Raw genomic sequence first — 17542 nt, forward strand, 5'->3', positions numbered from 1 at the left:
TTGTTTTAGAGCTGCCTGTAAACGGTAGACCACCTGACACCTCAAATGAAAATGATTGGCTTTCCAGTTCGTTTTTTTTTTAAGTTTCTTCTTCTCTTGTGTTTAAATGACTGTGGTTACTGCCTTTATAATAGAAGCTTAAGCTAAAAAGCTTACAGAACCTAGTATTCCCAGGCAGTCTCCCATCCAAGTACTAACTAGGCCCAACTCTTCTTCGCTTCCGAGATCAGACGAGATCGGGCTTTCAAGGAGTGGTATGGCCGTAAGCGATCACTGCGGGCTGTAGAAGACTATTTCTATATACTCTTCTAAGAGTAATACTTGTTTTAGAGCTGCCTGTAAACGGTAGACCACCTGACACCTCAAATAAAAATGATTGGCTTTCCAGTTCGTTTTTTTTTGTTGTTGTTTTTTTTTTCTTAAGTTTTCTTCTTCTCTTGTGTTTAAATGACTGTGGTTACTGCCTTTATAATAGAAGCTTAAGCTAAAAAGCTTACAGCACCTAGTATTCCCAGGCAGTCTCCCATCCAAGTACTAACGAGGCCCAACTCTTCTTCGCTTCCGAGATCAGACGAGATCGGGCTTTCAAGGAGTGGTATGGCCGTAAGCGATCACTGCTGGCTGTAGAAGACTATTTCTATATACTCTTCTAAGAGTAATACTTGTTTTAGAGCTGCCTGTAAACGGTAGACCACCTGACACCTCAAATAAAAATGATTGGCTTTCCAGTTCGTTTTTTTTTTTAAGTTTCTTCTTCTCTTGTGTTTAAATGACTGTGGTTACTGCCTTTATAATAGAAGCTTAAGCTAAAAAGCTTACAGAACCTAGTATTCCCAGGCAGTCTCCCATCCAAGTACTAACTAGGCCCAACTCTTCTTCGCTTCCGAGATCAGACGAGATCGGGCTTTCAAGGAGTGGTATGGCCGTAAGCGACCACTGCTGGCTGTAGAAGACTATTTCTATATACTCTTCTAAGAGTAATACTTGTTTTAGAGCTGCCTGTAAACGGTAGACCACCTGACACCTCAAATAAAAATGATTGGCTTTCCAGTTCGTTTTTTTTTTGTTGTTGTTTTTTTTTTCTTAAGTTTTCTTCTTCTCTTGTGTTTAAATGACTGTGGTTACTGCCTTTATAATAGAAGCTTAAGCTAAAAAGCTTACAGCACCTAGTATTCCCAGGCAGTCTCCCATCCAAGTACTAACGAGGCCCAACTCTTCTTCGCTTCCGAGATCAGACGAGATCGGGCTTTCAAGGAGTGGTATGGCCGTAAGCGATCACTGCTGGCTGTAGAAGACTATTTCTATATACTCTTCTAAGAGTAATACTTGTTTTAGAGCTGCCTGTAAACGGTAGACCACCTGACACCTCAAATAAAAATGATTGGCTTTCCAGTTCGTTTTTTTTTTAAGTTTCTTCTTCTCTTGTGTTTAAATGACTGTGGTTACTGCCTTTATAATAGAAGCTTAAGCTAAAAAGCTTACAGCACCTAGTATTCCCAGGCAGTCTCCCATCCAAGTACTAACTAGGCCCAACTCTTCTTCGCTTCCGAGATCAGACGAGATCGGGCTTTCAAGGAGTGGTATGGCCGTAAGCAATCACTGCGGGCTGTAGAAGACTATTTCTAAATACTCTTCTAAGAGTAATACTTGTTTTAGAGCTGCCTGTAAACGGTAGACCACCTGACACCTCAAATGAAAATGATTGGCTTTCCAGTTCGTTTTTTTTTTGTTGTTGTTTTTTTTTTCTTAAGTTTTCTTCTTCTCTTGTGTTTAAATGACTGTGGTTACTGCCTTTATAATAGAAGCTTAAGCTAAAAAGCTTACAGCACCTAGTATTCCCAGGCAGTCTCCCATCCAAGTACTAACGAGGCCCAACTCTTCTTCGCTTCCGAGATCAGACGAGATCGGGCTTTCAAGGAGTGGTATGGCCGTAAGCGATCACTGCTGGCTGTAGAAGACTATTTCTATATACTCTTCTAAGAGTAATACTTGTTTTAGAGCTGCCTGTAAACGGTAGACCACCTGACACCTCAAATAAAAATGATTGGCTTTCCAGTTCGTTTTTTTTTTTAAGTTTCTTCTTCTCTTGTGTTTAAATGACTGTGGTTACTGCCTTTATAATAGAAGCTTAAGCTAAAAAGCTTACAGCACCTAGTATTCCCAGGCAGTCTCCCATCCAAGTACTAACTAGGCCCAACTCTTCTTCGCTTCCGAGATCAAACGAGATCGGGCTTTCAAGGAGTGGTATGGCCGTAAGCGACCACTGCTGGCTGTAGAAGACTATTTCTATATACTCTTCTAAGAGTAATACTTGTTTTAGAGCTGCCTGTAAACGGTAGACCACCTGACACCTCAAATAAAAATGATTGGCTTTCCAGTTCGTTTTTTTTTTAAGTTTCTTCTTCTCTTGTGTTTAAATGACTGTGGTTACTGCCTTTATAATAGAAGCTTAAGCTAAAAAGCTTACAGAACCTAGTATTCCCAGGCAGTCTCCCATCCAAGTACTAACTAGGCCCAACTCTTCTTCGCTTCCGAGATCAGACGAGATCGGGCTTTCAAGGAGTGGTATGGCCGTAAGCGACCACTGCTGGCTGTAGAAGACTATTTCTATATACTCTTCTAAGAGTAATACTTGTTTTAGAGCTGCCTGTAAACGGTAGACCACCTGACACCTCAAATAAAAATGATTGGCTTTCCAGTTCGTTTTTTTTTTGTTGTTGTTTTTTTTTTCTTAAGTTTTCTTCTTCTCTTGTGTTTAAATGACTGTGGTTACTGCCTTTATAATAGAAGCTTAAGCTAAAAAGCTTACAGCACCTAGTATTCCCAGGCAGTCTCCCATCCAAGTACTAACGAGGCCCAACTCTTCTTCGCTTCCGAGATCAGACGAGATCGGGCTTTCAAGGAGTGGTATGGCCGTAAGCGATCACTGCTGGCTGTAGAAGACTATTTCTATATACTCTTCTAAGAGTAATACTTGTTTTAGAGCTGCCTGTAAACGGTAGACCACCTGACACCTCAAATAAAAATGATTGGCTTTCCAGTTCGTTTTTTTTTTAAGTTTCTTCTTCTCTTGTGTTTAAATGACTGTGGTTACTGCCTTTATAATAGAAGCTTAAGCTAAAAAGCTTACAGAACCTAGTATTCCCAGGCAGTCTCCCATCCAAGTACTAACTAGGCCCAACTCTTCTTCGCTTCCGAGATCAGACGAGATCGGGCTTTCAAGGAGTGGTATGGCCGTAAGCGACCACTGCTGGCTGTAGAAGACTATTTCTATATACTCTTCTAAGAGTAATACTTGTTTTAGAGCTGCCTGTAAACGGTAGACCACCTGACACCTCAAATAAAAATGATTGGCTTTCCAGTTCGTTTTTTTTTTGTTGTTGTTTTTTTTTTCTTAAGTTTTCTTCTTCTCTTGTGTTTAAATGACTGTGGTTACTGCCTTTATAATAGAAGCTTAAGCTAAAAAGCTTACAGCACCTAGTATTCCCAGGCAGTCTCCCATCCAAGTACTAACGAGGCCCAACTCTTCTTCGCTTCCGAGATCAGACGAGATCGGGCTTTCAAGGAGTGGTATGGCCGTAAGCGATCACTGCTGGCTGTAGAAGACTATTTCTATATACTCTTCTAAGAGTAATACTTGTTTTAGAGCTGCCTGTAAACGGTAGACCACCTGACACCTCAAATAAAAATGATTGGCTTTCCAGTTCGTTTTTTTTTTAAGTTTCTTCTTCTCTTGTGTTTAAATGACTGTGGTTACTGCCTTTATAATAGAAGCTTAAGCTAAAAAGCTTACAGCACCTAGTATTCCCAGGCAGTCTCCCATCCAAGTACTAACTAGGCCCAACTCTTCTTCGCTTCCGAGATCAGACGAGATCGGGCTTTCAAGGAGTGGTATGGCCGTAAGCAATCACTGCGGGCTGTAGAAGACTATTTCTAAATACTCTTCTAAGAGTAATACTTGTTTTAGAGCTGCCTGTAAACGGTAGACCACCTGACACCTCAAATGAAAATGATTGGCTTTCCAGTTCGTTTTTTTTTTGTTGTTGTTTTTTTTTTCTTAAGTTTTCTTCTTCTCTTGTGTTTAAATGACTGTGGTTACTGCCTTTATAATAGAAGCTTAAGCTAAAAAGCTTACAGCACCTAGTATTCCCAGGCAGTCTCCCATCCAAGTACTAACGAGGCCCAACTCTTCTTCGCTTCCGAGATCAGACGAGATCGGGCTTTCAAGGAGTGGTATGGCCGTAAGCGATCACTGCTGGCTGTAGAAGACTATTTCTATATACTCTTCTAAGAGTAATACTTGTTTTAGAGCTGCCTGTAAACGGTAGACCACCTGACACCTCAAATAAAAATGATTGGCTTTCCAGTTCGTTTTTTTTTTTAAGTTTCTTCTTCTCTTGTGTTTAAATGACTGTGGTTACTGCCTTTATAATAGAAGCTTAAGCTAAAAAGCTTACAGCACCTAGTATTCCCAGGCAGTCTCCCATCCAAGTACTAACTAGGCCCAACTCTTCTTCGCTTCCGAGATCAGACGAGATCGGGCTTTCAAGGAGTGGTATGGCCGTAAGCGATCACTGCGGGCTGTAGAAGACTATTTCTATATACTCTTCTAAGAGTAATACTTGTTTTAGAGCTGCCTGTAAACGGTAGACCACCTGACACCTCAAATGAAAATGATTGGCTTTCCAGTTCGTTTTTTTGCTGTTGTTTTTTTTTTTCTTAAGTTTTCTTCTTCTCTTGTGTTTACATGACTGTGGTTACTGCCTTTATAATAGAAGCTTAAGCTAAAGAGCTTACAGCACCTAGTATTCCCAGGCAGTCTCCCATCCAAGTACTAACTAGGCCCAACTCTTCTTCGCTTCCGAGATCAGACGAGATCGGGCTTTCAAGGAGTGGTATGGCCGTAAGCGATCACTGCGGGCTGTAGAAGACTATTTCTATATACTCTTCTAAGAGTAATACTTGTTTTAGAGCTGCCTGTAAACGGTAGACCACCTGACACCTCAAATGAAAATGATTGGCTTTCCAGTTCGTTTTTTTTTTAAGTTTCTTCTTCTCTTGTGTTTAAATGACTGTGGTTACTGCCTTTATAATAGAAGCTTAAGCTAAAAAGCTTACAGAACCTAGTATTCCCAGGCAGTCTCCCATCCAAGTACTAACTAGGCCCAACTCTTCTTCGCTTCCGAGATCAAACGAGATCGGGCTTTCAAGGAGTGGTATGGCCGTAAGCGACCACTGCTGGCTGTAGAAGACTATTTCTATATACTCTTCTAAGAGTAATACTTGTTTTAGAGCTGCCTGTAAACGGTAGACCACCTGACACCTCAAATAAAAATGATTGGCTTTCCAGTTCGTTTTTTTTTTAAGTTTCTTCTTCTCTTGTGTTTAAATGACTGTGGTTACTGCCTTTATAATAGAAGCTTAAGCTAAAAAGCTTACAGAACCTAGTATTCCCAGGCAGTCTCCCATCCAAGTACTAACTAGGCCCAACTCTTCTTCGCTTCCGAGATCAGACGAGATCGGGCTTTCAAGGAGTGGTATGGCCGTAAGCGACCACTGCTGGCTGTAGAAGACTATTTCTATATACTCTTCTAAGAGTAATACTTGTTTTAGAGCTGCCTGTAAACGGTAGACCACCTGACACCTCAAATAAAAATGATTGGCTTTCCAGTTCGTTTTTTTTTTGTTGTTGTTTTTTTTTTCTTAAGTTTTCTTCTTCTCTTGTGTTTAAATGACTGTGGTTACTGCCTTTATAATAGAAGCTTAAGCTAAAAAGCTTACAGCACCTAGTATTCCCAGGCAGTCTCCCATCCAAGTACTAACGAGGCCCAACTCTTCTTCGCTTCCGAGATCAGACGAGATCGGGCTTTCAAGGAGTGGTATGGCCGTAAGCGATCACTGCTGGCTGTAGAAGACTATTTCTATATACTCTTCTAAGAGTAATACTTGTTTTAGAGCTGCCTGTAAACGGTAGACCACCTGACACCTCAAATGAAAATGATTGGCTTTCCAGTTCGTTTTTTTTTGTTGTTGTTTTTTTTTTCTTAAGTTTTCTTCTTCTCTTGTGTTTACATGACTGTGGTTACTGCCTTTATAATAGAAGCTTAAGCTAAAAAGCTTACAGCACCTAGTATTCCCAGGCAGTCTCCCATCCAAGTACTAACTAGGCCCAACTCTTCTTCGCTTCCGAGATCAGACGAGATCGGGCTTTCAAGGAGTGGTATGGCCGTAAGCGATCACTGCGGGCTGTAGAAGACTATTTCTATATACTCTTCTAAGAGTAATACTTGTTTTAGAGCTGCCTGTAAACGGTAGACCACCTGACACCTCAAATGAAAATGATTGGCTTTCCAGTTCGTTTTTTTTTGTTGTTTTTTTTCTTCTTAAGTTTTCTTCTTCTCTTGTGTTTACATGACTGTGGTTACTGCCTTTATAATAGAAGCTTAAGCTAAAAAGCTTACAGCACCTAGTATTCCCAGGCAGTCTCCCATCCAAGTACTAACTAGGCCCAACTCTTCTTCGCTTCCGAGATCAGACGAGATCGGGCTTTCAAGGAGTGGTATGGCCGTAAGCGATCACTGCGGGCTGTAGAAGACTATTTCTATATACTCTTCTAAGAGTAATACTTGTTTTAGAGCTGCCTGTAAACGGTAGACCACCTGACACCTCAAATAAAAATGATTGGCTTTCCAGTTCGTTTTTTTTTTAAGTTTCTTCTTCTCTTGTGTTTAAATGACTGTGGTTACTGCCTTTATAATAGAAGCTTAAGCTAAAAAGCTTACAGCACCTAGTATTCCCAGGCAGTCTCCCATCCAAGTACTAACTAGGCCCAACTCTTCTTCGCTTCCGAGATCAGACGAGATCGGGCTTTCAAGGAGTGGTATGGCCGTAAGCGATCACTGCTGGCTGTAGAAGACTATTTCTATATACTCTTCTAAGAGTAATACTTGTTTTAGAGCTGCCTGTAAACGGTAGACCACCTGACACCTCAAATGAAAATGATTGGCTTTCCAGTTCGTTTTTTTTTGTTGTTGTTTTTTTTTTCTTAAGTTTTCTTCTTCTCTTGTGTTTACATGACTGTGGTTACTGCCTTTATAATAGAAGCTTAAGCTAAAAAGCTTACAGCACCTAGTATTCCCAGGCAGTCTCCCATCCAAGTACTAACTAGGCCCAACTCTTCTTCGCTTCCGAGATCAGACGAGATCGGGCTTTCAAGGAGTGGTATGGCCGTAAGCGATCACTGCGGGCTGTAGAAGACTATTTCTATATACTCTTCTAAGAGTAATACTTGTTTTAGAGCTGCCTGTAAACGGTAGACCACCTGACACCTCAAATGAAAATGATTGGCTTTCCAGTTCGTTTTTTTTTGTTGTTTTTTTTCTTCTTAAGTTTTCTTCTTCTCTTGTGTTTACATGACTGTGGTTACTGCCTTTATAATAGAAGCTTAAGCTAAAAAGCTTACAGCACCTAGTATTCCCAGGCAGTCTCCCATCCAAGTACTAACTAGGCCCAACTCTTCTTCGCTTCCGAGATCAGACGAGATCGGGCTTTCAAGGAGTGGTATGGCCGTAAGCGATCACTGCGGGCTGTAGAAGACTATTTCTATATACTCTTCTAAGAGTAATACTTGTTTTAGAGCTGCCTGTAAACGGTAGACCACCTGACACCTCAAATAAAAATGATTGGCTTTCCAGTTCGTTTTTTTTTTAAGTTTCTTCTTCTCTTGTGTTTAAATGACTGTGGTTACTGCCTTTATAATAGAAGCTTAAGCTAAAAAGCTTACAGCACCTAGTATTCCCAGGCAGTCTCCCATCCAAGTACTAACTAGGCCCAACTCTTCTTCGCTTCCGAGATCAGACGAGATCGGGCTTTCAAGGAGTGGTATGGCCGTAAGCAATCACTGCGGGCTGTAGAAGACTATTTCTAAATACTCTTCTAAGAGTAATACTTGTTTTAGAGCTGCCTGTAAACGGTAGACCACCTGACACCTCAAATGAAAATGATTGGCTTTCCAGTTCGTTTTTTTTTTGTTGTTGTTTTTTTTTTCTTAAGTTTTCTTCTTCTCTTGTGTTTAAATGACTGTGGTTACTGCCTTTATAATAGAAGCTTAAGCTAAAAAGCTTACAGCACCTAGTATTCCCAGGCAGTCTCCCATCCAAGTACTAACGAGGCCCAACTCTTCTTCGCTTCCGAGATCAGACGAGATCGGGCTTTCAAGGAGTGGTATGGCCGTAAGCGATCACTGCGGGCTGTAGAAGACTATTTCTATATACTCTTCTAAGAGTAATACTTGTTTTAGAGCTGCCTGTAAACGGTAGACCACCTGACACCTCAAATGAAAATGATTGGCTTTCCAGTTCGTTTTTTTGCTGTTGTTTTTTTTTTTCTTAAGTTTTCTTCTTCTCTTGTGTTTACATGACTGTGGTTACTGCCTTTATAATAGAAGCTTAAGCTAAAGAGCTTACAGCACCTAGTATTCCCAGGCAGTCTCCCATCCAAGTACTAACTAGGCCCAACTCTTCTTCGCTTCCGAGATCAGACGAGATCGGGCTTTCAAGGAGTGGTATGGCCGTAAGCGATCACTGCGGGCTGTAGAAGACTATTTCTATATACTCTTCTAAGAGTAATACTTGTTTTAGAGCTGCCTGTAAACGGTAGACCACCTGACACCTCAAATGAAAATGATTGGCTTTCCAGTTCGTTTTTTTTTTAAGTTTCTTCTTCTCTTGTGTTTAAATGACTGTGGTTACTGCCTTTATAATAGAAGCTTAAGCTAAAAAGCTTACAGAACCTAGTATTCCCAGGCAGTCTCCCATCCAAGTACTAACTAGGCCCAACTCTTCTTCGCTTCCGAGATCAAACGAGATCGGGCTTTCAAGGAGTGGTATGGCCGTAAGCGACCACTGCTGGCTGTAGAAGACTATTTCTATATACTCTTCTAAGAGTAATACTTGTTTTAGAGCTGCCTGTAAACGGTAGACCACCTGACACCTCAAATAAAAATGATTGGCTTTCCAGTTCGTTTTTTTTTTAAGTTTCTTCTTCTCTTGTGTTTAAATGACTGTGGTTACTGCCTTTATAATAGAAGCTTAAGCTAAAAAGCTTACAGCACCTAGTATTCCCAGGCAGTCTCCCATCCAAGTACTAACGAGGCCCAACTCTTCTTCGCTTCCGAGATCAGACGAGATCGGGCTTTCAAGGAGTGGTATGGCCGTAAGCGATCACTGCGGGCTGTAGAAGACTATTTCTATATACTCTTCTAAGAGTAATACTTGTTTTAGAGCTGCCTGTAAACGGTAGACCACCTGACACCTCAAATGAAAATGATTGGCTTTCCAGTTCGTTTTTTTGCTGTTGTTTTTTTTTTTCTTAAGTTTTCTTCTTCTCTTGTGTTTACATGACTGTGGTTACTGCCTTTATAATAGAAGCTTAAGCTAAAGAGCTTACAGCACCTAGTATTCCCAGGCAGTCTCCCATCCAAGTACTAACTAGGCCCAACTCTTCTTCGCTTCCGAGATCAGACGAGATCGGGCTTTCAAGGAGTGGTATGGCCGTAAGCGATCACTGCGGGCTGTAGAAGACTATTTCTATATACTCTTCTAAGAGTAATACTTGTTTTAGAGCTGCCTGTAAACGGTAGACCACCTGACACCTCAAATGAAAATGATTGGCTTTCCAGTTCGTTTTTTTTTTAAGTTTCTTCTTCTCTTGTGTTTAAATGACTGTGGTTACTGCCTTTATAATAGAAGCTTAAGCTAAAAAGCTTACAGAACCTAGTATTCCCAGGCAGTCTCCCATCCAAGTACTAACTAGGCCCAACTCTTCTTCGCTTCCGAGATCAAACGAGATCGGGCTTTCAAGGAGTGGTATGGCCGTAAGCGACCACTGCTGGCTGTAGAAGACTATTTCTATATACTCTTCTAAGAGTAATACTTGTTTTAGAGCTGCCTGTAAACGGTAGACCACCTGACACCTCAAATAAAAATGATTGGCTTTCCAGTTCGTTTTTTTTTTAAGTTTCTTCTTCTCTTGTGTTTAAATGACTGTGGTTACTGCCTTTATAATAGAAGCTTAAGCTAAAAAGCTTACAGAACCTAGTATTCCCAGGCAGTCTCCCATCCAAGTACTAACTAGGCCCAACTCTTCTTCGCTTCCGAGATCAGACGAGATCGGGCTTTCAAGGAGTGGTATGGCCGTAAGCGACCACTGCTGGCTGTAGAAGACTATTTCTATATACTCTTCTAAGAGTAATACTTGTTTTAGAGCTGCCTGTAAACGGTAGACCACCTGACACCTCAAATAAAAATGATTGGCTTTCCAGTTCGTTTTTTTTTTGTTGTTGTTTTTTTTTTCTTAAGTTTTCTTCTTCTCTTGTGTTTAAATGACTGTGGTTACTGCCTTTATAATAGAAGCTTAAGCTAAAAAGCTTACAGAACCTAGTATTCCCAGGCAGTCTCCCATCCAAGTACTAACTAGGCCCAACTCTTCTTCGCTTCCGAGATCAGACGAGATCGGGCTTTCAAGGAGTGGTATGGCCGTAAGCGACCACTGCTGGCTGTAGAAGACTATTTCTATATACTCTTCTAAGAGTAATACTTGTTTTAGAGCTGCCTGTAAACGGTAGACCACCTGACACCTCAAATAAAAATGATTGGCTTTCCAGTTCGTTTTTTTTTTGTTGTTGTTTTTTTTTTCTTAAGTTTTCTTCTTCTCTTGTGTTTAAATGACTGTGGTTACTGCCTTTATAATAGAAGCTTAAGCTAAAAAGCTTACAGCACCTAGTATTCCCAGGCAGTCTCCCATCCAAGTACTAACGAGGCCCAACTCTTCTTCGCTTCCGAGATCAGACGAGATCGGGCTTTCAAGGAGTGGTATGGCCGTAAGCGATCACTGCTGGCTGTAGAAGACTATTTCTATATACTCTTCTAAGAGTAATACTTGTTTTAGAGCTGCCTGTAAACGGTAGACCACCTGACACCTCAAATGAAAATGATTGGCTTTCCAGTTCGTTTTTTTTTGTTGTTGTTTTTTTTTTCTTAAGTTTTCTTCTTCTCTTGTGTTTACATGACTGTGGTTACTGCCTTTATAATAGAAGCTTAAGCTAAAAAGCTTACAGCACCTAGTATTCCCAGGCAGTCTCCCATCCAAGTACTAACTAGGCCCAACTCTTCTTCGCTTCCGAGATCAGACGAGATCGGGCTTTCAAGGAGTGGTATGGCCGTAAGCGATCACTGCGGGCTGTAGAAGACTATTTCTATATACTCTTCTAAGAGTAATACTTGTTTTAGAGCTGCCTGTAAACGGTAGACCACCTGACACCTCAAATGAAAATGATTGGCTTTCCAGTTCGTTTTTTTTTGTTGTTTTTTTTCTTCTTAAGTTTTCTTCTTCTCTTGTGTTTACATGACTGTGGTTACTGCCTTTATAATAGAAGCTTAAGCTAAAAAGCTTACAGCACCTAGTATTCCCAGGCAGTCTCCCATCCAAGTACTAACTAGGCCCAACTCTTCTTCGCTTCCGAGATCAGACGAGATCGGGCTTTCAAGGAGTGGTATGGCCGTAAGCGATCACTGCGGGCTGTAGAAGACTATTTCTATATACTCTTCTAAGAGTAATACTTGTTTTAGAGCTGCCTGTAAACGGTAGACCACCTGACACCTCAAATAAAAATGATTGGCTTTCCAGTTCGTTTTTTTTTTAAGTTTCTTCTTCTCTTGTGTTTAAATGACTGTGGTTACTGCCTTTATAATAGAAGCTTAAGCTAAAAAGCTTACAGCACCTAGTATTCCCAGGCAGTCTCCCATCCAAGTACTAACTAGGCCCAACTCTTCTTCGCTTCCGAGATCAGACGAGATCGGGCTTTCAAGGAGTGGTATGGCCGTAAGCAATCACTGCGGGCTGTAGAAGACTATTTCTAAGTACTCTTCTAAGAGTAATACTTGTTTTAGAGCTGCCTGTAAACGGTAGACCACCTGACACCTCAAATAAAAATGATTGGCTTTCCAGTTCGTTTTTTTTTTAAGTTTCTTCTTCTCTTGTGTTTAAATGACTGTGGTTACTGCCTTTATAATAGAAGCTTAAGCTAAAAAGCTTACAGAACCTAGTATTCCCAGGCAGTCTCCCATCCAAGTACTAACTAGGCCCAACTCTTCTTCGCTTCCGAGATCAGACGAGATCGGGCTTTCAAGGAGTGGTATGGCCGTAAGCGACCACTGCTGGCTGTAGAAGACTATTTCTATATACTCTTCTAAGAGTAATACTTGTTTTAGAGCTGCCTGTAAACGGTAGACCACCTGACACCTCAAATAAAAATGATTGGCTTTCCAGTTCGTTTTTTTTTTGTTGTTGTTTTTTTTTTCTTAAGTTTTCTTCTTCTCTTGTGTTTAAATGACTGTGGTTACTGCCTTTATAATAGAAGCTTAAGCTAAAAAGCTTACAGAACCTAGTATTCCCAGGCAGTCTCCCATCCAAGTACTAACTAGGCCCAACTCTTCTTCGCTTCCGAGATCAGACGAGATCGGGCTTTCAAGGAGTGGTATGGCCGTAAGCGACCACTGCTGGCTGTAGAAGACTATTTCTATATACTCTTCTAAGAGTAATACTTGTTTTAGAGCTGCCTGTAAACGGTAGACCACCTGACACCTCAAATAAAAATGATTGGCTTTCCAGTTCGTTTTTTTTTTGTTGTTGTTTTTTTTTTCTTAAGTTTTCTTCTTCTCTTGTGTTTAAATGACTGTGGTTACTGCCTTTATAATAGAAGCTTAAGCTAAAAAGCTTACAGCACCTAGTATTCCCAGGCAGTCTCCCATCCAAGTACTAACGAGGCCCAACTCTTCTTCGCTTCCGAGATCAGACGAGATCGGGCTTTCAAGGAGTGGTATGGCCGTAAGCGATCACTGCTGGCTGTAGAAGACTATTTCTATATACTCTTCTAAGAGTAATACTTGTTTTAGAGCTGCCTGTAAACGGTAGACCACCTGACACCTCAAATGAAAATGATTGGCTTTCCAGTTCGTTTTTTTTTGTTGTTGTTTTTTTTTTCTTAAGTTTTCTTCTTCTCTTGTGTTTACATGACTGTGGTTACTGCCTTTATAATAGAAGCTTAAGCTAAAAAGCTTACAGCACCTAGTATTCCCAGGCAGTCTCCCATCCAAGTACTAACTAGGCCCAACTCTTCTTCGCTTCCGAGATCAGACGAGATCGGGCTTTCAAGGAGTGGTATGGCCGTAAGCGATCACTGCGGGCTGTAGAAGACTATTTCTATATACTCTTCTAAGAGTAATACTTGTTTTAGAGCTGCCTGTAAACGGTAGACCACCTGACACCTCAAATGAAAATGATTGGCTTTCCAGTTCGTTTTTTTTTGTTGTTTTTTTTCTTCTTAAGTTTTCTTCTTCTCTTGTGTTTACATGACTGTGGTTACTGCCTTTATAATAGAAGCTTAAGCTAAAAAGCTTACAGCACCTAGTATTCCCAGGCAGTCTCCCATCCAAGTACTAACTAGGCCCAACTCTTCTTCGCTTCCGAGATCAGACGAGATCGGGCTTTCAAGGAGTGGTATGGCCGTAAGCGATCACTGCGGGCTGTAGAAGACTATTTCTATATACTCTTCTAAGAGTAATACTTGTTTTAGAGCTGCCTGTAAACGGTAGACCACCTGACACCTCAAATAAAAATGATTGGCTTTCCAGTTCGTTTTTTTTTTAAGTTTCTTCTTCTCTTGTGTTTAAATGACTGTGGTTACTGCCTTTATAATAGAAGCTTAAGCTAAAAAGCTTACAGCACCTAGTATTCCCAGGCAGTCTCCCATCCAAGTACTAACTAGGCCCAACTCTTCTTCGCTTCCGAGATCAGACGAGATCGGGCTTTCAAGGAGTGGTATGGCCGTAAGCAATCACTGCGGGCTGTAGAAGACTATTTCTAAGTACTCTTCTAAGAGTAATACTTGTTTTAGAGCTGCCTGTAAACGGTAGACCACCTGACACCTCAAATGAAAATGATTGGCTTTCCAGTTCGTTTTTTTTTGTTGTTGTTTTTTTTTTCTTAAGTTTTCTTCTTCTCTTGTGTTTACATGACTGTGGTTACTGCCTTTATAATAGAAGCTTAAGCTAAAAAGCTTACAGCACCTAGTATTCCCAGGCAGTCTCCCATCCAAGTACTAACTAGGCCCAACTCTTCTTCGCTTCCGAGATCAGACGAGATCGGGCTTTCAAGGAGTGGTATGGCCGTAAGCGATCACTGCGGGCTGTAGAAGACTATTTCTATATACTCTTCTAAGAGTAATACTTGTTTTAGAGCTGCCTGTAAACGGTAGACCACCTGACACCTCAAATAAAAATGATTGGCTTTCCAGTTCGTTTTTTTTTTAAGTTTCTTCTTCTCTTGTGTTTAAATGACTGTGGTTACTGCCTTTATAATAGAAGCTTAAGCTAAAAAGCTTACAGCACCTAGTATTCCCAGGCAGTCTCCCATCCAAGTACTAACTAGGCCCAACTCTTCTTCGCTTCCGAGATCAGACGAGATCGGGCTTTCAAGGAGTGGTATGGCCGTAAGCAATCACTGCGGGCTGTAGAAGACTATTTCTAAATACTCTTCTAAGAGTAATACTTGTTTTAGAGCTGCCTGTAAACGGTAGACCACCTGACACCTCAAATGAAAATGATTGGCTTTCCAGTTCGTTTTTTTTTGTTGTTGTTTTTTTTTTCTTAAGTTTTCTTCTTCTCTTGTGTTTACATGACTGTGGTTACTGCCTTTATAATAGAAGCTTAAGCTAAAAAGCTTACAGCACCTAGTATTCCCAGGCAGTCTCCCATCCAAGTACTAACTAGGCCCAACTCTTCTTCGCTTCCGAGATCAGACGAGATCGGGCTTTCAAGGAGTGGTATGGCCGTAAGCGATCACTGCGGGCTGTAGAAGACTATTTCTATATACTCTTCTAAGAGTAATACTTGTTTTAGAGCTGCCTGTAAACGGTAGACCACCTGACACCTCAAATGAAAATGATTGGCTTTCCAGTTCGTTTTTTTGCTGTTGTTTTTTTTTTTCTTAAGTTTTCTTCTTCTCTTGTGTTTACATGACTGTGGTTACTGCCTTTATAATAGAAGCTTAAGCTAAAGAGCTTACAGCACCTAGTATTCCCAGGCAGTCTCCCATCCAAGTACTAACTAGGCCCAACTCTTCTTCGCTTCCGAGATCAGACGAGATCGGGCTTTCAAGGAGTGGTATGGCCGTAAGCGATCACTGCGGGCTGTAGAAGACTATTTCTATATACTCTTCTAAGAGTAATACTTGTTTTAGAGCTGCCTGTAAACGGTAGACCACCTGACACCTCAAATGAAAATGATTGGCTTTCCAGTTCGTTTTTTTTTTAAGTTTCTTCTTCTCTTGTGTTTAAATGACTGTGGTTACTGCCTTTATAATAGAAGCTTAAGCTAAAAAGCTTACAGAACCTAGTATTCCCAGGCAGTCTCCCATCCAAGTACTAACTAGGCCCAACTCTTCTTCGCTTCCGAGATCAAACGAGATCGGGCTTTCAAGGAGTGGTATGGCCGTAAGCGACCACTGCTGGCTGTAGAAGACTATTTCTATATACTCTTCTAAGAGTAATACTTGTTTTAGAGCTGCCTGTAAACGGTAGACCACCTGACACCTCAAATAAAAATGATTGGCTTTCCAGTTCGTTTTTTTTTTAAGTTTCTTCTTCTCTTGTGTTTAAATGACTGTGGTTACTGCCTTTATAATAGAAGCTTAAGCTAAAAAGCTTACAGAACCTAGTATTCCCAGGCAGTCTCCCATCCAAGTACTAACTAGGCCCAACTCTTCTTCGCTTCCGAGATCAGACGAGATCGGGCTTTCAAGGAGTGGTATGGCCGTAAGCGACCACTGCTGGCTGTAGAAGACTATTTCTATATACTCTTCTAAGAGTAATACTTGTTTTAGAGCTGCCTGTAAACGGTAGACCACCTGACACCTCAAATAAAAATGATTGGCTTTCCAGTTCGTTTTTTTTTTGTTGTTGTTTTTTTTTCTTAAGTTTTCTTCTTCTCTTGTGTTTAAATGACTGTGGTTACTGCCTTTATAATAGAAGCTTAAGCTAAAAAGCTTACAGCACCTAGTATTCCCAGGCAGTCTCCCATCCAAGTACTAACGAGGCCCAACTCTTCTTCGCTTCCGAGATCAGACGAGATCGGGCTTTCAAGGAGTGGTATGGCCGTAAGCGATCACTGCTGGCTGTAGAAGACTATTTCTATATACTCTTCTAAGAGTAATACTTGTTTTAGAGCTGCCTGTAAACGGTAGACCACCTGACACCTCAAATAAAAATGATTGGCTTTCCAGTTCGTTTTTTTTTTAAGTTTCTTCTTCTCTTGTGTTTAAATGACTGTGGTTACTGCCTTTATAATAGAAGCTTAAGCTAAAAAGCTTACAGCACCTAGTATTCCCAGGCAGTCTCCCATCCAAGTACTAACTAGGCCCAACTCTTCTTCGCTTCCGAGATCAGACGAGATCGGGCTTTCAAGGAGTGGTATGGCCGTAAGCAATCACTGCGGGCTGTAGAAGACTATTTCTAAATACTCTTCTAAGAGTAATACTTGTTTTAGAGCTGCCTGTAAACGGTAGACCACCTGACACCTCAAATGAAAATGATTGGCTTTCCAGTTCGTTTTTTTTTGTTGTTGTTTTTTTTTTCTTAAGTTTTCTTCTTCTCTTGTGTTTACATGACTGTGGTTACTGCCTTTATAATAGAAGCTTAAGCTAAAAAGCTTACAGCACCTAGTATTCCCAGGCAGTCTCCCATCCAAGTACTAACTAGGCCCAACTCTTCTTCGCTTCCGAGATCAGACGAGATCGGGCTTTCAAGGAGTGGTATGGCCGTAAGCGATCACTGCGGGCTGTAGAAGACTATTTCTATATACTCTTCTAAGAGTAATACTTGTTTTAGAGCTGCCTGTAAACGGTAGACCACCTGACACCTCAAATGAAAATGATTGGCTTTCCAGTTCGTTTTTTTGCTGTTGTTTTTTTTTTTCTTAAGTTTTCTTCTTCTCTTGTGTTTACATGACTGTGGTTACTGCCTTTATAATAGAAGCTTAAGCTAAAGAGCTTACAGCACCTAGTATTCCCAGGCAGTCTCCCATCCAAGTACTAACTAGGCCCAACTCTTCTTCGCTTCCGAGATCAGACGAGATCGGGCTTTCAAGGAGTGGTATGGCCGTAAGCGATCACTGCGGGCTGTAGAAGACTATTTCTATATACTCTTCTAAGAGTAATACTTGTTTTAGAGCTGCCTGTAAACGGTAGACCACCTGACACCTCAAATGAAAATGATTGGCTTTCCAGTTCGTTTTTTTTTTAAGTTTCTTCTTCTCTTGTGTTTAAATGACTGTGGTTACTGCCTTTATAATAGAAGCTTAAGCTAAAAAGCTTACAGAACCTAGTATTCCCAGGCAGTCTCCCATCCAAGTACTAACTAGGCCCAACTCTTCTTCGCTTCCGAGATCAAACGAGATCGGGCTTTCAAGGAGTGGTATGGCCGTAAGCG

At 40.9% G+C, this 17542-nt stretch overlaps 26 non-coding genes and 27 pseudogenes across 26 annotated transcripts; all 53 read right to left on the bottom strand.

Moving 5' to 3' along the window:
- Positions 1-149: 149 nt before the first annotated feature.
- LOC136681187 (5S ribosomal RNA) lies at positions 150-268 on the bottom strand (annotated as a pseudogene).
- Positions 269-490: 222 nt separating this feature from the next.
- LOC136681241 (5S ribosomal RNA) lies at positions 491-609 on the bottom strand (annotated as a pseudogene).
- Positions 610-812: 203 nt separating this feature from the next.
- On the bottom strand, positions 813-931 carry LOC136681190 (5S ribosomal RNA; annotated as a pseudogene).
- A 223-nt stretch (positions 932-1154) lies between these two features.
- On the bottom strand, positions 1155-1273 carry LOC136681242 (5S ribosomal RNA; annotated as a pseudogene).
- A 202-nt stretch (positions 1274-1475) lies between these two features.
- Positions 1476-1594, bottom strand: LOC136681388 (5S ribosomal RNA). Its single transcript, XR_010797789.1, has one exon. It is a non-coding gene; the product is annotated as a 5S ribosomal RNA (ribosomal RNA).
- Positions 1595-1817: 223 nt separating this feature from the next.
- Positions 1818-1936, bottom strand: LOC136681243 (5S ribosomal RNA; annotated as a pseudogene).
- A 203-nt stretch (positions 1937-2139) lies between these two features.
- Positions 2140-2258, bottom strand: LOC136681179 (5S ribosomal RNA). The gene has a single exon (XR_010797763.1). It is a non-coding gene; the product is annotated as a 5S ribosomal RNA (ribosomal RNA).
- Positions 2259-2460: 202 nt separating this feature from the next.
- Positions 2461-2579, bottom strand: LOC136681191 (5S ribosomal RNA; annotated as a pseudogene).
- A 223-nt stretch (positions 2580-2802) lies between these two features.
- Positions 2803-2921, bottom strand: LOC136681244 (5S ribosomal RNA; annotated as a pseudogene).
- Positions 2922-3123: 202 nt separating this feature from the next.
- On the bottom strand, positions 3124-3242 carry LOC136681192 (5S ribosomal RNA; annotated as a pseudogene).
- A 223-nt stretch (positions 3243-3465) lies between these two features.
- LOC136681245 (5S ribosomal RNA) lies at positions 3466-3584 on the bottom strand (annotated as a pseudogene).
- A 202-nt stretch (positions 3585-3786) lies between these two features.
- LOC136681389 (5S ribosomal RNA) lies at positions 3787-3905 on the bottom strand. The gene has a single exon (XR_010797790.1). It is a non-coding gene; the product is annotated as a 5S ribosomal RNA (ribosomal RNA).
- Positions 3906-4128: 223 nt separating this feature from the next.
- LOC136681246 (5S ribosomal RNA) lies at positions 4129-4247 on the bottom strand (annotated as a pseudogene).
- A 203-nt stretch (positions 4248-4450) lies between these two features.
- Positions 4451-4569, bottom strand: LOC136681391 (5S ribosomal RNA). Its single transcript, XR_010797792.1, has one exon. It is a non-coding gene; the product is annotated as a 5S ribosomal RNA (ribosomal RNA).
- Positions 4570-4790: 221 nt separating this feature from the next.
- Positions 4791-4909, bottom strand: LOC136681392 (5S ribosomal RNA). The gene has a single exon (XR_010797793.1). It is a non-coding gene; the product is annotated as a 5S ribosomal RNA (ribosomal RNA).
- A 202-nt stretch (positions 4910-5111) lies between these two features.
- On the bottom strand, positions 5112-5230 carry LOC136681300 (5S ribosomal RNA; annotated as a pseudogene).
- A 202-nt stretch (positions 5231-5432) lies between these two features.
- On the bottom strand, positions 5433-5551 carry LOC136681193 (5S ribosomal RNA; annotated as a pseudogene).
- A 223-nt stretch (positions 5552-5774) lies between these two features.
- Positions 5775-5893, bottom strand: LOC136681247 (5S ribosomal RNA; annotated as a pseudogene).
- A 222-nt stretch (positions 5894-6115) lies between these two features.
- LOC136681393 (5S ribosomal RNA) lies at positions 6116-6234 on the bottom strand. Its single transcript, XR_010797794.1, has one exon. It is a non-coding gene; the product is annotated as a 5S ribosomal RNA (ribosomal RNA).
- A 220-nt stretch (positions 6235-6454) lies between these two features.
- On the bottom strand, positions 6455-6573 carry LOC136681394 (5S ribosomal RNA). The gene has a single exon (XR_010797795.1). It is a non-coding gene; the product is annotated as a 5S ribosomal RNA (ribosomal RNA).
- A 202-nt stretch (positions 6574-6775) lies between these two features.
- Positions 6776-6894, bottom strand: LOC136681395 (5S ribosomal RNA). Its single transcript, XR_010797796.1, has one exon. It is a non-coding gene; the product is annotated as a 5S ribosomal RNA (ribosomal RNA).
- Positions 6895-7116: 222 nt separating this feature from the next.
- On the bottom strand, positions 7117-7235 carry LOC136680958 (5S ribosomal RNA). Its single transcript, XR_010797550.1, has one exon. It is a non-coding gene; the product is annotated as a 5S ribosomal RNA (ribosomal RNA).
- Positions 7236-7455: 220 nt separating this feature from the next.
- Positions 7456-7574, bottom strand: LOC136680959 (5S ribosomal RNA). Its single transcript, XR_010797551.1, has one exon. It is a non-coding gene; the product is annotated as a 5S ribosomal RNA (ribosomal RNA).
- Positions 7575-7776: 202 nt separating this feature from the next.
- On the bottom strand, positions 7777-7895 carry LOC136680960 (5S ribosomal RNA). Its single transcript, XR_010797552.1, has one exon. It is a non-coding gene; the product is annotated as a 5S ribosomal RNA (ribosomal RNA).
- A 223-nt stretch (positions 7896-8118) lies between these two features.
- Positions 8119-8237, bottom strand: LOC136681248 (5S ribosomal RNA; annotated as a pseudogene).
- A 221-nt stretch (positions 8238-8458) lies between these two features.
- Positions 8459-8577, bottom strand: LOC136680961 (5S ribosomal RNA). The gene has a single exon (XR_010797553.1). It is a non-coding gene; the product is annotated as a 5S ribosomal RNA (ribosomal RNA).
- A 202-nt stretch (positions 8578-8779) lies between these two features.
- Positions 8780-8898, bottom strand: LOC136681301 (5S ribosomal RNA; annotated as a pseudogene).
- Positions 8899-9100: 202 nt separating this feature from the next.
- On the bottom strand, positions 9101-9219 carry LOC136681249 (5S ribosomal RNA; annotated as a pseudogene).
- Positions 9220-9440: 221 nt separating this feature from the next.
- Positions 9441-9559, bottom strand: LOC136680962 (5S ribosomal RNA). Its single transcript, XR_010797554.1, has one exon. It is a non-coding gene; the product is annotated as a 5S ribosomal RNA (ribosomal RNA).
- Positions 9560-9761: 202 nt separating this feature from the next.
- LOC136681302 (5S ribosomal RNA) lies at positions 9762-9880 on the bottom strand (annotated as a pseudogene).
- Positions 9881-10082: 202 nt separating this feature from the next.
- On the bottom strand, positions 10083-10201 carry LOC136681194 (5S ribosomal RNA; annotated as a pseudogene).
- Positions 10202-10424: 223 nt separating this feature from the next.
- LOC136681196 (5S ribosomal RNA) lies at positions 10425-10543 on the bottom strand (annotated as a pseudogene).
- A 223-nt stretch (positions 10544-10766) lies between these two features.
- Positions 10767-10885, bottom strand: LOC136681250 (5S ribosomal RNA; annotated as a pseudogene).
- Positions 10886-11107: 222 nt separating this feature from the next.
- LOC136680965 (5S ribosomal RNA) lies at positions 11108-11226 on the bottom strand. Its single transcript, XR_010797556.1, has one exon. It is a non-coding gene; the product is annotated as a 5S ribosomal RNA (ribosomal RNA).
- Positions 11227-11446: 220 nt separating this feature from the next.
- Positions 11447-11565, bottom strand: LOC136680966 (5S ribosomal RNA). The gene has a single exon (XR_010797557.1). It is a non-coding gene; the product is annotated as a 5S ribosomal RNA (ribosomal RNA).
- A 202-nt stretch (positions 11566-11767) lies between these two features.
- On the bottom strand, positions 11768-11886 carry LOC136680967 (5S ribosomal RNA). Its single transcript, XR_010797558.1, has one exon. It is a non-coding gene; the product is annotated as a 5S ribosomal RNA (ribosomal RNA).
- Positions 11887-12088: 202 nt separating this feature from the next.
- Positions 12089-12207, bottom strand: LOC136681197 (5S ribosomal RNA; annotated as a pseudogene).
- A 223-nt stretch (positions 12208-12430) lies between these two features.
- On the bottom strand, positions 12431-12549 carry LOC136681198 (5S ribosomal RNA; annotated as a pseudogene).
- Positions 12550-12772: 223 nt separating this feature from the next.
- Positions 12773-12891, bottom strand: LOC136681252 (5S ribosomal RNA; annotated as a pseudogene).
- Positions 12892-13113: 222 nt separating this feature from the next.
- On the bottom strand, positions 13114-13232 carry LOC136680968 (5S ribosomal RNA). Its single transcript, XR_010797559.1, has one exon. It is a non-coding gene; the product is annotated as a 5S ribosomal RNA (ribosomal RNA).
- A 220-nt stretch (positions 13233-13452) lies between these two features.
- On the bottom strand, positions 13453-13571 carry LOC136680969 (5S ribosomal RNA). Its single transcript, XR_010797560.1, has one exon. It is a non-coding gene; the product is annotated as a 5S ribosomal RNA (ribosomal RNA).
- A 202-nt stretch (positions 13572-13773) lies between these two features.
- Positions 13774-13892, bottom strand: LOC136680970 (5S ribosomal RNA). The gene has a single exon (XR_010797561.1). It is a non-coding gene; the product is annotated as a 5S ribosomal RNA (ribosomal RNA).
- Positions 13893-14114: 222 nt separating this feature from the next.
- On the bottom strand, positions 14115-14233 carry LOC136680971 (5S ribosomal RNA). Its single transcript, XR_010797562.1, has one exon. It is a non-coding gene; the product is annotated as a 5S ribosomal RNA (ribosomal RNA).
- Positions 14234-14435: 202 nt separating this feature from the next.
- Positions 14436-14554, bottom strand: LOC136680972 (5S ribosomal RNA). Its single transcript, XR_010797563.1, has one exon. It is a non-coding gene; the product is annotated as a 5S ribosomal RNA (ribosomal RNA).
- A 222-nt stretch (positions 14555-14776) lies between these two features.
- LOC136680973 (5S ribosomal RNA) lies at positions 14777-14895 on the bottom strand. Its single transcript, XR_010797564.1, has one exon. It is a non-coding gene; the product is annotated as a 5S ribosomal RNA (ribosomal RNA).
- A 221-nt stretch (positions 14896-15116) lies between these two features.
- Positions 15117-15235, bottom strand: LOC136680974 (5S ribosomal RNA). Its single transcript, XR_010797565.1, has one exon. It is a non-coding gene; the product is annotated as a 5S ribosomal RNA (ribosomal RNA).
- Positions 15236-15437: 202 nt separating this feature from the next.
- LOC136681304 (5S ribosomal RNA) lies at positions 15438-15556 on the bottom strand (annotated as a pseudogene).
- A 202-nt stretch (positions 15557-15758) lies between these two features.
- Positions 15759-15877, bottom strand: LOC136681199 (5S ribosomal RNA; annotated as a pseudogene).
- A 222-nt stretch (positions 15878-16099) lies between these two features.
- Positions 16100-16218, bottom strand: LOC136681253 (5S ribosomal RNA; annotated as a pseudogene).
- Positions 16219-16420: 202 nt separating this feature from the next.
- On the bottom strand, positions 16421-16539 carry LOC136680976 (5S ribosomal RNA). The gene has a single exon (XR_010797567.1). It is a non-coding gene; the product is annotated as a 5S ribosomal RNA (ribosomal RNA).
- A 222-nt stretch (positions 16540-16761) lies between these two features.
- Positions 16762-16880, bottom strand: LOC136680977 (5S ribosomal RNA). Its single transcript, XR_010797568.1, has one exon. It is a non-coding gene; the product is annotated as a 5S ribosomal RNA (ribosomal RNA).
- A 221-nt stretch (positions 16881-17101) lies between these two features.
- LOC136680978 (5S ribosomal RNA) lies at positions 17102-17220 on the bottom strand. The gene has a single exon (XR_010797569.1). It is a non-coding gene; the product is annotated as a 5S ribosomal RNA (ribosomal RNA).
- Positions 17221-17422: 202 nt separating this feature from the next.
- On the bottom strand, positions 17423-17541 carry LOC136681306 (5S ribosomal RNA; annotated as a pseudogene).
- Position 17542: the final 1 nt, after the last annotated feature.

This window comes from Hoplias malabaricus, unplaced genomic scaffold, assembly GCF_029633855.1.
Source record: "Hoplias malabaricus isolate fHopMal1 unplaced genomic scaffold, fHopMal1.hap1 scaffold_105, whole genome shotgun sequence".
Lineage (NCBI taxonomy): Eukaryota > Metazoa > Chordata > Actinopteri > Characiformes > Erythrinidae > Hoplias > Hoplias malabaricus.